The sequence below is a fragment of the Taudactylus pleione genome, unplaced genomic scaffold (genome assembly GCF_031769625.1).
Source record: "Taudactylus pleione unplaced genomic scaffold, aTauple2 ptg000256l, whole genome shotgun sequence".
Classification (NCBI taxonomy): Eukaryota; Metazoa; Chordata; class Amphibia; order Anura; family Myobatrachidae; genus Taudactylus; species Taudactylus pleione.
Genome location: NW_028284658.1, coordinates 15,910,661 through 15,924,122, shown reverse-complemented (window position 1 = coordinate 15,924,122; position 13,462 = coordinate 15,910,661). Strand labels below are relative to the sequence as shown.

Here is a 13,462-nt window from a genome sequence, read left to right as displayed (position 1 = left end):
TTGCTTGATACTTATATCTCTCTCCATTTCATCTCTCCCCAAGGTTTGATATATATCCCTCTAAGTGCCTGCTGCAGCAATAAAAATTACTTGTAATGCAAGCTTTTTGCTGCCTAATTGAACTCACAGGGTTCCTCATTTTTCTTGCTGTTCCCAAATACATGCACATACTAGCTAGGTTCTGAAAAGGTTAGCCTACCTACCGGGGATTTTTCCATTATTTTAGGCAGGGTCGTTGCCGGTGGAGCATGGGCTGTGAGCGGCGGAGGGGACGGGGGCATCAACAAACTGCCTATGATTTTAGATTGCACATTTCTAGTGACTGATCCCCAGGATTAACCATCCGATTCCAAGTGGCAGTACAGTGCTAAGATGATCACCAACAAAAGCCACCACCACTCCAGTGCACAGCCTCACAGCCAATTGCCAGAGGCAGCATGAGGTTTCTGTATTCCCATCGGGGGAGCAGCTCTATATACATTCACATCCTGTGCCCGCTGTTATCTAGGTAGAGCGTATTCTATGTATCTTCCAAAACACAAGCCTTCCATTTTCTATCCTTATAGTTTACTGTACCTAATTTGCTATAGCATGTTTTTCTGGCAATTATGGTGGGCACATTCTGCTTGTACCTCCATAGGTTCCAAGCAGAATCTGTAGATAACTTGCTGAATCTGCCCCATAGAGTTTACCAGACTTTTTTCAGGCAAGATGCTGGTCTCTGAGCAGGCCTCCTTTAAATTTTGAAGCGGAAATTTTTTTGATGCAATGCGGAGTTAAGTGCAGTCTTAATAATGGAATTAACTATATTTGAAAAAAATAACCTGGATCTGTTGACCCGGCAATCCTACATGGGAATCGAGCAGGGTTGGACACAGGTAGTTCCCGGGTAATGAGGCAGTGGAAACGGTTGTGACCCAGGTTATCTGACTCCGGTAACGCAGAAAGATGGCGATTGGAGCTTCTGGAACAATGGCTGATGATGTTATCATCAGAGACACTGGTCGATTATGGGGCACTGGCCAATAATGTCATCAGTCAGTGCCCCATCAGCCAGCCATCAGAGAGACAGCACATGCAGCCATCGCAGCAGCAGACGGAGCAAAGAGAGCCCTCGCCAGCCATCTCTCCGCAGCCACTGGTAGACCAAGAACCCTGCAGAGAGTACAGACCGCCCTCATCAGCCATCTCTGCAGCAGCTACTGGTTACCCGGCCGCCTATCCCGCGGCTTGAGCCACAGACTCGAAGGCTGACTTGCCTGAACCTCACCTTGACCCACAGCCTGACTAGAGGCCCTAAACGCTGGCTGACCCGCAGCCTGACCCATAGCAGCAGCATGTCTTCTCTATCCACCTAGACCGAAGAAGAGAGCAAAGAGTTACTGCTTATCAGAGTGGAGGAAGAAATGAGGTGCCAGATGACCGGCGCGGTTAAAGATGTGGTTGTGTACCGGAATATATCAAAGATGCTAGCATCACGAGAAATACACCAATCACAGCAACAGGTCATTAATAAATTAAAGTCATTATGCAAGCAGTTTAAAAAAATACATGATCATAATAAGAAAAAAAGCGGTGCTGCACACCAGGAATGGCCATATGATTTATGCTACAGCGTGTATGGAAATACTGCGCTCTCAAACCCAGTAGAACTATCCTGCTCCAGCCACATGGAGAAAAATCAGGAGACACCAGTCAGTACACATGCTAGCCTGCCGTCATCACAATGCAGCCCTCCATCACCACTCCTGTTACCAGACGACCCTGCCGTAACTAGTGGAAAGGATTCATCCATTATTGAAAACAGCTTTAGTGCCGCTACAGACCAGGTAGCGGAGGCAAACACGAGACGGCGCACCCTAAACAGATCCCTGCACTCCACCAGCCATCATTGCTCCAATGCTATGACCAGTCCCCACCCCTCCCTTTTGTTTCCCTTTGTGACCTCATCTTTGTCAGCCTTATTATGTTCATTTTTGATGGCATCCCTAGGTTTTAACAGGGCCGACCCGGGAATAACCAGGGTTGAATTGCAGTGTAAACGGTGTCTGAAGCTGGGTCCGAACTGGGATGGACCAGTGTTCAAAATTCCGGTTCGGACCCGGGATTTAGGTGTAAGAGCGACGGACTTCACAGACAGTGTAACGGTTAGCATTACTGTCTCACAGCACTGAGGTTGTGGGTTCGATTCCCATTACGGCCCTAACTATGTGGAGTATGTATATTCTCCCTGTGCTTGCGTGAGTTTCCTCCCACACTCCAAATATAGACTAGTAAGTTAATTGACCACTGCCTGTGAGCATGTGGTAGGGAATATAGATTGTAAACCCCACTGATGTGAATGGCCAAATATTCTATGTAAAGCGCTGTGGATTATATGCGCTATATAAATAATTGCCAATAAATATTCGTTATGACCTTCACACCCGAGGACTAGAGTTGGGAAACTCTGCACTAAAAATGTGCCTGTTTACTGCAGAGTAGATATGTTTGTAAACCAAATAGGGGCATATACAATTGGGAGCGAGGTTTTCCCTGCAAAAAATCATGCAGACCTAGCACCCAATTGTTGAATACCACGGGTATGCATGCTCCCGATACCCGCGGTATTCAATAAAATACACGCTAAGTTTACAGCACTGAAAATCCTCTGGTGCGTGAAAAAAAAAAACCTAAAACTACTTACCGGTCCGTTGGTCTCCACAGCTCACGGTTATCTCCCCTCCTTCTTTGCACTGGGGCGGGGGCTGCTGGGATGGGAGGTGGCTGCTCTGAGATGCAGTTGACCATGCACTGCTCTCCACGGGGGCTCACACACACACAGGGATGGGTACGGGATGCCAGCGTTCAGAATACCGACAGGGTTAGAATACCGACTTTGCCGGAGGGTATCCTAACACTCCCCCTCCCCCCCCAGTGCCTAACACTAATCTCCCCTCCCAGCACCCTAAACCCAACCCCCCCCCCCCCCCCCCCTAGTGCCTAACCCTACTGCTCCCCCTGCTACTTACCTTCGGGATTCCGGCGGCTGGCGCTGGGATTCTGACAGAGGCATTCTAAATGTATCTGCTGCCCGACGGCCAGTGTGTATTATTATTACATTTTATTTATAGGACGCCACAAGAGGTCCGCAGTGCTGTACATACAGTAAAGGGTACACAGAACATTACATTACAATACAGTAACCAACTTAAAAACAGAGCCCACCATAATTGCCAGAAAAACGTGCTATAACAAATTAGGTACAGTAAACTATAAGGATAGAAAATGGAAGGCTTGTGTTTTGGAAGACACATAGAAGTAACAATTAGCAACACAATTCTCCATACACAATACAGCTGGGAAGGTGAAGGCTGTCATAGAAGTGCTAGAGAAGAAGGCTGCGAGACAGTGGGGAGGAGGACTCTGCTCCTAGGAGTTTACAATCTGTATACCCGCGATCTGCCAGTGAACGTCGGCGTTCACCAACATATCGCATTGGCTGTGCTGCACAGCCGATGGACAGATGTGTCTGTAGACTTATCTGTACATCGGCAGGTGTGTACGGGCGGTTTGCAGACCGCCCGTACACACACAGCGGCAACCGCGAGGAGGGGGGTGGGGCACACCCCCGACCTGTCCACCGGGTCTCACCCCCCGGGACCCGAGGGTACAAGCAGATGATGGCCGTTCAGTGTGTATGAACGACCATCATCTGCAGATATATCTGTCAGGTGTGCACCCACCTTTAGTTTACCAATACATTAAAATACTCTAAAACCAATAAGCCATAAAAACACCCCTTAGGGGTCTATTCAGCAATTATTGTTTTACATAAAAAATAGAAAATACATAAAATTCCCTGAAAACTGCAGGGACAGATGGAAATTTTCTCATAAGTCACTGCAGCATTTTGTAACTCTGCCCAGTCTCCATCCCTGCTTTGCGGTAACCGCTGGCAGGTAAGTCACTCTAGAGCCTGGCAAACCTGCCTAAATTGATTGACATGTGTACACAGGCTTTATATTAGCCTGTATACATTTATAATTATGTGCTTTTATATTTAAAATGTATTTATGTTAAATATAAAAGCACAAAAATATACTTGTATACAGACTAATATGTACACCCATCAGTACTCACATGAAGGCAGGGACGGAGACTATTCACATGCGCAGATGGTATTGTTTTTGGAAACTGATAACGCCTTCTGTAACATCGCAGGGACAGCGTGTTACCGCAACCGCTGTCCCTGCAGAAAATATTGCTGAATAGTTTACTTTAATTTCAATAATTGAGAAAAAAAAATAGTGACAATGTTCCCTGTAAATATTCTGGGCAACATCGTCACTGTTGCCGAATATACCCCTTAGTGCATGCCACACGTTGATGGTTTGTGTGTATAGCAGCTTATGAGGCCTTTTTCGATTACATTCCCTTTTCTCCTCCAGCTACTTCTGCGTTATGATAAATTGTAAAAATGTTAAAGATTACGTGTTAGCAAACAGCGTGGTCAAGCTATAAAAAAAAAAAGTGTATAACTATGTCAAAAATAAATATTGGACTACCATGTGCGCAGCTGGTGCAGGAACACTGCAACACCCCCCACACACAGCAAGCAAGGACGAGACGACGCGCCAAACAAACACAGCCACCCAGCAACGAGAGACTCCACACGAGACGAGAGCGACTAAGTGTGCGCCACGCCCCTTTCCCCACGTCACGCTACCCCTGTTTCAGTCCTTTGGAAACCCCGTGCGGGTGTAAGGAGTCTGGCGGCCGCCATTTCGAGCAGTCGCAGGTTTGCCATTACACGGTCCCGTCATCTTCCCGCCCTAAAGTTCCCAGTTCTATTCCCGGCCGGCCGCCTCTCCTGCCTTCCTCTCTTTCTCCTCCATCCTGATAACACGCTCTGACCGCCAGCTCTGTAACGACGCGTTGTTCTCTTTGTAGATTCAACGCCATTTCTTTCTCGCTATAAACAAGGCCGAGGCCTAGTAGCTACCAGACCGGCACGCCTCAGGTAAGTCACCCAGCGCTCTGTCGCCGAGGTTTTTTTGTCACGTTTTATTCGCTGCTCATATTCTCAGGTGAATAACCGTGGTCAGGAAGAGGATATAGAGGCGATTCCCCTCAGGCTGTGCATGGACACGTTTGTCCTCTGCGTGATTGGGTGTCCCTCAGTAGGCCCAGGCCTCATCGCCTACCTACTTTATCTAAGGCATACTGTGTATATGTGATGTGGCGGTGTGCTAAGCTTGTGTAGTGCGTGCTGTGTTGCTGTGCGTAGTTTAGTGCGTGCTAAGCACATACATACCCTCCAACATCACCAGGTACAAAATACTTTGCTCCTGGACTTCATTCTTAATTTATGATTACAGCCACCTGTGTTGAACTAGTTAATTGAGGTGAAGGGTGTTTCAACACAGGTAGCTGCAATTTACTGCCACCTGTGTTGAAACACCCTTCACCTCAATTAACTAGTTCAACACAGGTGGCTGTAATCATAATTAAGGGCGCAATTCAATTGCTTGCAGCCACGTTTGCGCCCAATGGAGCTATTCAATTGTTGCTCCTGACGGGCGCGATCAGCTGGCGGCGACAGAATTTAAGTTCGTACCCCCCCAGGGGTGTGAGCTAAAATGAGTGAAAAGTGGTGCATTTGGGCACCCAAACAGAACTTTTTACGATTGCGCCCAGCACTTCGGTTGTAGCCGTTTACGCAGCTAAACCTGACCTCATTGGGTGCGATCAGCGCAAAATTCGAATCAATTGAATCTTGCCCTGCGATTTCCTGTCACAGACGGGAGATTGGACGCGAGAAAACAATTGAGTTCTGTCCCAAGATGGAAGTCCAGGAGCAGAGCATGTTGTACCTTCATGGAAGGGGTAATGTTGGAAGGTAGGTAAGTTTATGTAGTGTGTGCTGTGTTACTGCCTGTATGTAATGCGTGCTAAGTGTAGCGTGCATGCTGTGTTGCTATGCGTATGTAGTGCATATTAAGCGCGTGTAGTATGACTGGCACACATTATGATGCCTGTGTACTCTGCTGACGTGCCCTTGAGGAACCAGTGCTTGGCATGCAGATGCTGTTGCCTAAGTGAATGTGTCTGGAACATGCAGCATAAGCATCGATCAATAAGCATACTAATACTCCTGATCTATGGGGTAGGGGTTAGCGCTTAAGCATACTCAGGCTTATTAGGAATTGGTATCATAGTATGTTGAACTCGCAATAATAAATACACTGAAAGCATCCAAAACATCACTCTAAATACTGATTAGAAAATATTTACTGCATCGTTAATACTCCGAAAATGGCGATTTAATTTTTTTTTGTTTTTTCCTTTAAATGTGTGTGGGGGCAGTGACTTAGTGGAAATTTCCACTTTGGGGCATCTGCTCTAGAACCTGTCAATTGTCCTTGTCTGAAACTTTTTCTTTCATTTTAAACGTTTTTCTTTTCTAAATCAAACTTTTTTGATTTAGTATGATGTCCAGGTTTAATGCCTGCCAGTTTCAAGTTGTCTTATACCCCTTTCGGACAGAAATTCAAATTATCGGGTTAAACATTTCAACCCGGTAATTTGGTGATTTACACGGGTCCTTTTTCTGTATGAAAGGGTCAACCCAGGTCTAAATTCCGGGGACTTCGACCCAGGAATTTACCAGGGTCGGAGACACAGGAATTTAGACCTCTGTTGACCTTTTCAGATAGAAGAAATACCCATGTAAATCAGTAACTTACCAGGTTGAAATATTTGACCCGGTAATTTGCTCTACTGTCTGAAGGGGGGTACAGACAGAGAATGGCGAAACAACCCGTTACGCAAATGTCAAGAAAAATCCTGTTTTTTTGACGATTTCTGCCTGAAAGTTGTATTAAGGATTTATTTTATGGGCTTAAAACAAAATTAACTACAGAAAAGAATGAAGTAGCTACAGTGTAATCAAAACAAGTTGTCCTAAAACAGTGGTTACAAGGTGCTTGCAACATGTAGTCGTGAGGTTTCTGTAAAATGGCACTAACTTCTGCAATGTTGCAATATTTTTGTTAGATATGATTGTCACTGAACCATATTAAATTTTTCACACCAAGCATTTAATTTTTTCACATTCTACTTGTTATATTTCATTGATGGACAATACAAAAGTGTGAATCCCAATTTTGTGCAAAATGCTATACTAACATCTGAAAAACATTTTTTCTAAGGTGTCAACTAATTGGAGACCTGGTGGCTGTCTCCTGCAGCTGAATGAGCTTGTGATTGTTCCTCACTCAGCCGCCATTTACCCAATGTGCCCTTTCTGTTTTACAAGCTTGGTAGAATGCTGGGAAAAGGGGCTACATGTAGATAACTGAGGGACGGGGGGCACCTTAGGAAAACTTTTTGTTAGGTGCTAGTTTAAAAATGGCAAAGCTATAATTTGTTAGCAGAAAGCTTGTGGATTGAGAAGAATGTTATCTATTATACCGCTTTTACACCAGAACTAAAACCTGGGCTATTGCAATCCAACCCAGGTAACTTGCAGGTTTTAACACTGGAATAACCCGTGAAACCCTGCAGTGTAAACGGCGCGATCCGGGTCACGATGCCCTGGAGTGCGCAGCTTCCTGGCTAATTGGCCGGCTTCAGTGGTGCTTGAAGATGACGTCATCTCCAAGTGTGCACTTCGGCGGCCCGGAAGAGCCAGGTCAATGCAGACCGGCTCCGATGTGAATGGCACTGACTAAGGAATTTCCTGGGCTGGACCTGGCGAAATTCCAGGTCTGATCCGGTTTGGAACCCTGTTCCAACCTCCGGGTCAGATCCGGAATTTAGGTGTAAAAGAAGTATTATAGGGACCAAGGCAGCATTCCGGCGCTATTCAACTCGCTCTTAATTGAATCGCCTCCTAAATCTGCATACACAAACTATTTTGTTACCAACGATTTTATGAATGATTTTCTGTCAGATTATCTGTCAGATTTTTTAAAGTGTAATGAACGATTTTTTTGAACTACGATCGATTTTTGCATATTCCCTTAATGAAAATCGTTCAGTTGGTCAGTCTGACTGAACTACAAACGTGCATGAACGATAATCGTTCGTTTTAACTCGGAAAGTGAACGATTTTTACGATTGAACGATAAACGATATCGTTAACGATAATCGTTCAAAAAATCAGAAATGCCTTGATTTACCTATAAGGTTGGTGTATTGGTCTTGCCGTCTGCCCCAAACTCTAGGATGCTGCAGCTCTCGCTACTTCCCGCACATTATAGTTGCGTGGTTTGAATTGTACTGCATGATTCAATTGAGCGCAATGTAAATAGCATCGGGAGATAGCTCCCGGAGCTATTCAATCCATCGCGATGTTAGGTCAGGGAAGGCTCGTTCTTACGCCTTAAACAGGGTTTTTAGGCGCGAGAACGGGCATTCCCCGACCTAACCTCCCACCGCGATGCTGTTTTCCAGGCGTGAAGGGCAGAAAACTAGACTTTTGTCGGATTTCTGCTCGCGTCCCCGGAGGGATGCGAGAAAAAATCCTTAGTCGGGGTTAGCTGCGCGGTGTATTGAATAGCTCCGGGAGCTGATTCCCGGCAATATTCACATTGCGTAGAATAGAATCGTGCCCATTAAAACTACAAGTTATGTTTATTTTCTTGGTCCCATTATTAATCTGGTGTGATTATGAATATATCTGTATATAGCGTTCCCGCTAGGCTGTTTCAGCAGGGGCGCCGCACCCTGCCCTATTTCTAAAGGGTGGAAAGCAGCGCCCCTCTGAAACAGCCTGCGTTTCTGTCACCTCCCGTGGGCCGCACTTTCGCAGGTGAGGAAAACAGCTGTGCAGCGGTTACCTCCGGTGATGGATGCTGGGCGCATGCGCTTGGCATCCATTCACAGTGGCCACAGCGCTTGGGGCTGCCCGGCATGTTCGTAAGGGCTGGACACGCCCCCAAGAGTGACGAAAAGGGGACGCGCCATAAAGACCCGCCCCTTTTTCCTTGGCCATGCGCGCAGAAGTGCCATTTATCTAGGTCCGGTTCCCTGCCTATCGCCGGAACTAGAGTGACTGTATAATAGTTTACAAAATCTGTCCCAAGTCAGATTTGCCCAGTTAAAGCTCTGAAGCACATGCCGCTCTTCACCACAGCCTGCTCGCACACTGAGGGGCATATTTAATTGGGCGTGTTTATTGTTTTTGCTGTTAAAATTACTGCTGCCATTTTTCCATTACTGTGGTATGCGTGCTCCCAATACCTGCGGTATAAAAAAAAAATGGTTGTGGCAAAAGTCAGCAGGTAATTAAAAAAACAAAACTGTAGGACAGCCTGTAAACCCTTTATCACCACCTCCAAAAACAAATGGTTAACAGTAATGTTTATTACTGTCCCAAATATAAAATATTTTGATATTTAAAAATACTGCAAAAGGCTGTTTTTTTTTTGTTTTTGTTTTTTTTAAGTAAAACAAAAACAAATCAAACTTTGGTTTAATTACACATGAGTAAAATGCAAAAAGTGATTTTTGGGGTAATTTTAAGCCAATTTTACAAAAATTATACATTATTTTTCATTTAAATAGTTTATACACACCTGAATTTAAATAAACTAACGAAAAAGTTTTGATTTTGGGGTAATTTGAGGCCATTTTTTTCACGCCAATAATGACGTAAATAATTGGATTAATTAGGCTAAATGGAAACTCCCAATTGCCTAATTAGTCATTAAGGGTTGTCCAAGGGGTTCTGAACAAAGTTTATACGTACTGTAGCTAACTTTAAACAGGAATTTTCCCTGACACTGCCCCTGCTGGAGGGCAGCAAGAAAAAAGGTGTAATTCCTATAGAAATTACTGCGGCTTAAATTTCTCCTGGGCAATTGAATAGGAAAAACTTCCGACTGCTGGGTTTTTCAAAATTTTGCTCGCAATTGGATATACCCCAGAGCCATAGATCTATTTTGGGACGGTGTCCTGTTCATATCCAACATTGGCTTGTTTGAAAAAAAAAATAAAAACTTCTTGTATGACCAGCTTAAGTGAATATCCTCTTTTTGGATGGCTCATATATATTTTTTGATAAGTAAATGCCCATACTTTTTGCTTTATTTGGATATTTCTCATTACAACACCTTTAACTGTTAGCAGCAGCTACCTTCAGGTCTGGAGACTTGTCTTAGGAGGGGTATCAAAATTTTGGCTATCAGTGCGACACCCGATTGAACATATCCGATGGTTGTCCAACCAGGTGCAACGTTTAATGCTTTTTGTTCAGCTTTTTGCATAGTATGGGCGGAATTAAATTGTTTTTGCGGCCCGCATCTCCCGCCTAAAGTGACAGGAGATTGCGGGCCGCTATGCAATTGTTCTAGATTTTCGTGCTGATCACGCCGAAAGTGGTCGGGTTTAGCCGAGTAAAGCAGCTAAAACCGACCAAAGTGCTGGGCGCGATCGTGAAAAGTGATGTTTGGGCGCCCGAACTTGTCACTTTTCGCACATTTCAGCTCTCATCCCCCAGGGGCTGCGAGCTGAAATATAGCGTTGGCAGCTGATCGTGCCCGACAGGAGCAAGAATTGAATAGCTCCGTCGGGCGCGTTGGAGGCATGAATCAATTGAATTCTGCCCTATGTACTTCAGTAATCAAAATTTTTAGCAGCTTCACCTATAAAATGGCAGTATTTGGTAACTGGGATTGTTAGTTTTTAAAAACTACTTGTTTCTACAGGGTCCATAGGAATTACCATGGGGTGTATAGTTGGAGCGATCCATTGCACCAAACAGCAAAGCTTTGAGGCTCCCAGTATGCCCCGGTCCTTCTCCCTATATACCCCTCCATCAGCCACAGGCATTCAGTGTTTTGTTTGGTGCGTGGCAAGACCAGTTGCATCTGTTATGCATCGGGACTGCTTAGGCAGTCCTAGGCTTTTTTTAGTTTTATGATTTACCTTCATTTTTGAAACTTCAGAGTTTAACGGTACCTGGTGTGGATAATGACGCAGTACTGCGACTCCTTTTACCTCCACCGAAGCCAAAATACCAGTACGGCTACACGCCCTGAGGTTCTCGACTTGCCTCAGCATGGCTTAGCTAGCGGCTTTCGCTGAGTTCTGGACTGCAGTCTGATCACGGGGATGTCAGGTAAGCGATTCCTCTCGGGGAATCGTGCACGGCAGTCCTGGCCTCTGGTTTAGAGATGCATCGGAGGCGTTTGCGGGCCTCGTGTAACGGGTCCTCACTAAGGCTGCCGGGGCCATATCGCTTGTCGCCGGGGACGGGTAGTAAGACTCACTAGAGGCGCACTAGCCAACGTCTTACTACTGTGAGGTTAGCGTACCTGGCTGTCAAAATCACAGCCTAGGGGAGATGGCCGCTCCTCCCCGCCAGACGCGATCTTACGGGTACGGATTCCCGAGTCTGGTTCACTATATCTGACCACCTCGTGTAAGGAGGAGACACTTGCAGTTAGCGTTTGTGTGTGTACTGCTGAAGCTGTTCGTCTCTGTCTCTCTGTATACCTCTTCCCTGGGTTTGATATAGCACTCTTCATCCTGCCACTACCCACTCTGGGCTGGTCAGTTGATAGTCCATTTGCAATAGCAATTGTGCATATTTATGCATTGTATGTGACTGTATACTAGCTGCTGTGTATACTTCCTGTTTTTTTCAAACTCAGTTATATCTATCACTGTGTTTCTCCTCATCACTCTGAGGAGGTGTGTGGGGAGTTTCATTGATAAAGAGTGACCTTGCATTATCCATCTTATACCATTTACACATTTGTCATGTCTAAAGGTGAGAAGGATGATCCGCCAGTGCTGAAGACCTGCAAGTCCTGTCCGCAGGTCTGTCTGAACAGGATATTATACAGTATGGATTGTGTAGTAACTGTAGTAAACAGACACCAACCCTATCTGGTACACCTGCACCAGAGTTCACCCTGGGTGACCATTTTGCCTCAGGTATTGTTAGTAGGCAGTGCTCCAGAAGCACAGGCTCCTGCTGCGGCAGCATTGCCTCATGCTACGGGGTGCTCACAGCATGTGTGTACTTCTTTGTGTATGCCCGCCATGAATTCCTGTTGGGTTAATTCTACTGCTCACTCTAGTCAGTGTGTGCCACTGTCTATAGCCTCTCCGCAGGTAGATAGACCTGTAGCGGTAAAGCAGGGGCATAATTGAGGTTCTCGTCAGTTGTTGCCTCAAGAGTCTAACTGCCTACTCAGCAGACTCTGATACTCATTGGGTCTTAGTGGAAAAAGACCATCAGTCCCTTGTGGATGTTCCCTCTCTGGTGAGAGCAGTTAGGATTATCCTCAATATAGAGGAAGAGGAGGTTTCACTGACATCTAAGGCTCCGGTCTTTAGACGTCAGAAGGTGGCTAAGGATTATTTCCCTCAGTCTGAGCAACTGACTGAGCTCATGTCTGAAGCATGGAGGACTCCTAGTAAGCATTTCCATGTTACCAGGAATATAACCTCTCGATACCTATTTGCACTTGGTAAGTGTAACAAATGGGAGGTTCCCCCGATTTGAAAGGGGTTACAGAGAGAAAACTTGACAATTATTTAAAATCAATATTTTCATTATATGGAGCCATTACTAGACCAGCTATGGCTGTAGCCTGGGTAGCCAGATAACGTCTCTGGAGGATACTATGCCTGATGCAACCAGAGAACAACAGTCTCCTCTTAGCCAAATGCAAGAAGCAGCTTTGTATATGGGGGAAGCGGTTATTGACGCAGGTATTTTGGCTTCTAGGGTCTCGGCAAACTCAGTTGCAGCCCAAAGATCCCTTTGGCTAAAGACCTGGAAGGCCCTTGAAACCTTGCCGTTTGAGGGGAAGGTACTGTTTGGGCCAGAGCTGGATGACATAATGACTACTTTTGCAACACTGAAGTCTGCTGAATTGCCACCTACGACTACTCATAGGAGGCAGACGTCATTTCGGTCCTGTCGTCCATAAGGTAGGACAAAGAAACAGTCTTCCTCCAGACAGTCATTCCTACAGGAAACCGCAGCCCAAGAAGTCTTGGTCAGCCAAACGCCCTGCTTCCAAGCCAAACGGTAAACCTACTGTCTGATGGGGCGGGCCTCACCTTGGGGCGGGTCTCAGGGTTGGAGGCAGACTTCTACAGTTCACCCAGGCCTGGTATCATACGACTACAGAAATGCCTGGGTGTTAGAGCTGGTCTCATGGTTATGCCATCATGTTCCTGAGGCATAACCCTCAGAGGTATGTGGGTACAACCCTTCCTGCAGACCCGGTCAGAACTTTAGCCTACCGGGAGTCTGTTGGGGCCCTCCTGAAATCGAGAGTCATAATCCCCGTTTCTGTGACGCAACAAGAAAGGGGTGATTCAAAAGCCCAATGGGTCACACTGCCCTGTTCTGAATCTGAAGTCTATCAACAGATTCATCAAGGTGCCCAAATTCCGTAGGGAAACTCTTCTGTCAATTATGCTGGCGATGGAGCCTGGAGATTTTATGGTTTCC

General features: G+C 45.8%; 1 protein-coding gene across 1 annotated transcript in view; it reads left to right on the top strand.

Annotated features, from left to right (window-relative positions):
- The first annotated feature begins 4,680 nt into the window (after positions 1–4,680).
- RBM39 (RNA binding motif protein 39) overlaps positions 4,681–13,462 on the top strand; it is a 39,034-nt gene continuing 30,252 nt past the window's right edge. The window contains exons 1-2 of the mRNA XM_088480686.1: positions 4,681–4,780; positions 4,933–5,002. The gene's annotated coding sequence lies outside the window, so the exon portion shown is untranslated. The remainder of the gene's footprint in view (positions 4,781–4,932; positions 5,003–13,462) is intronic.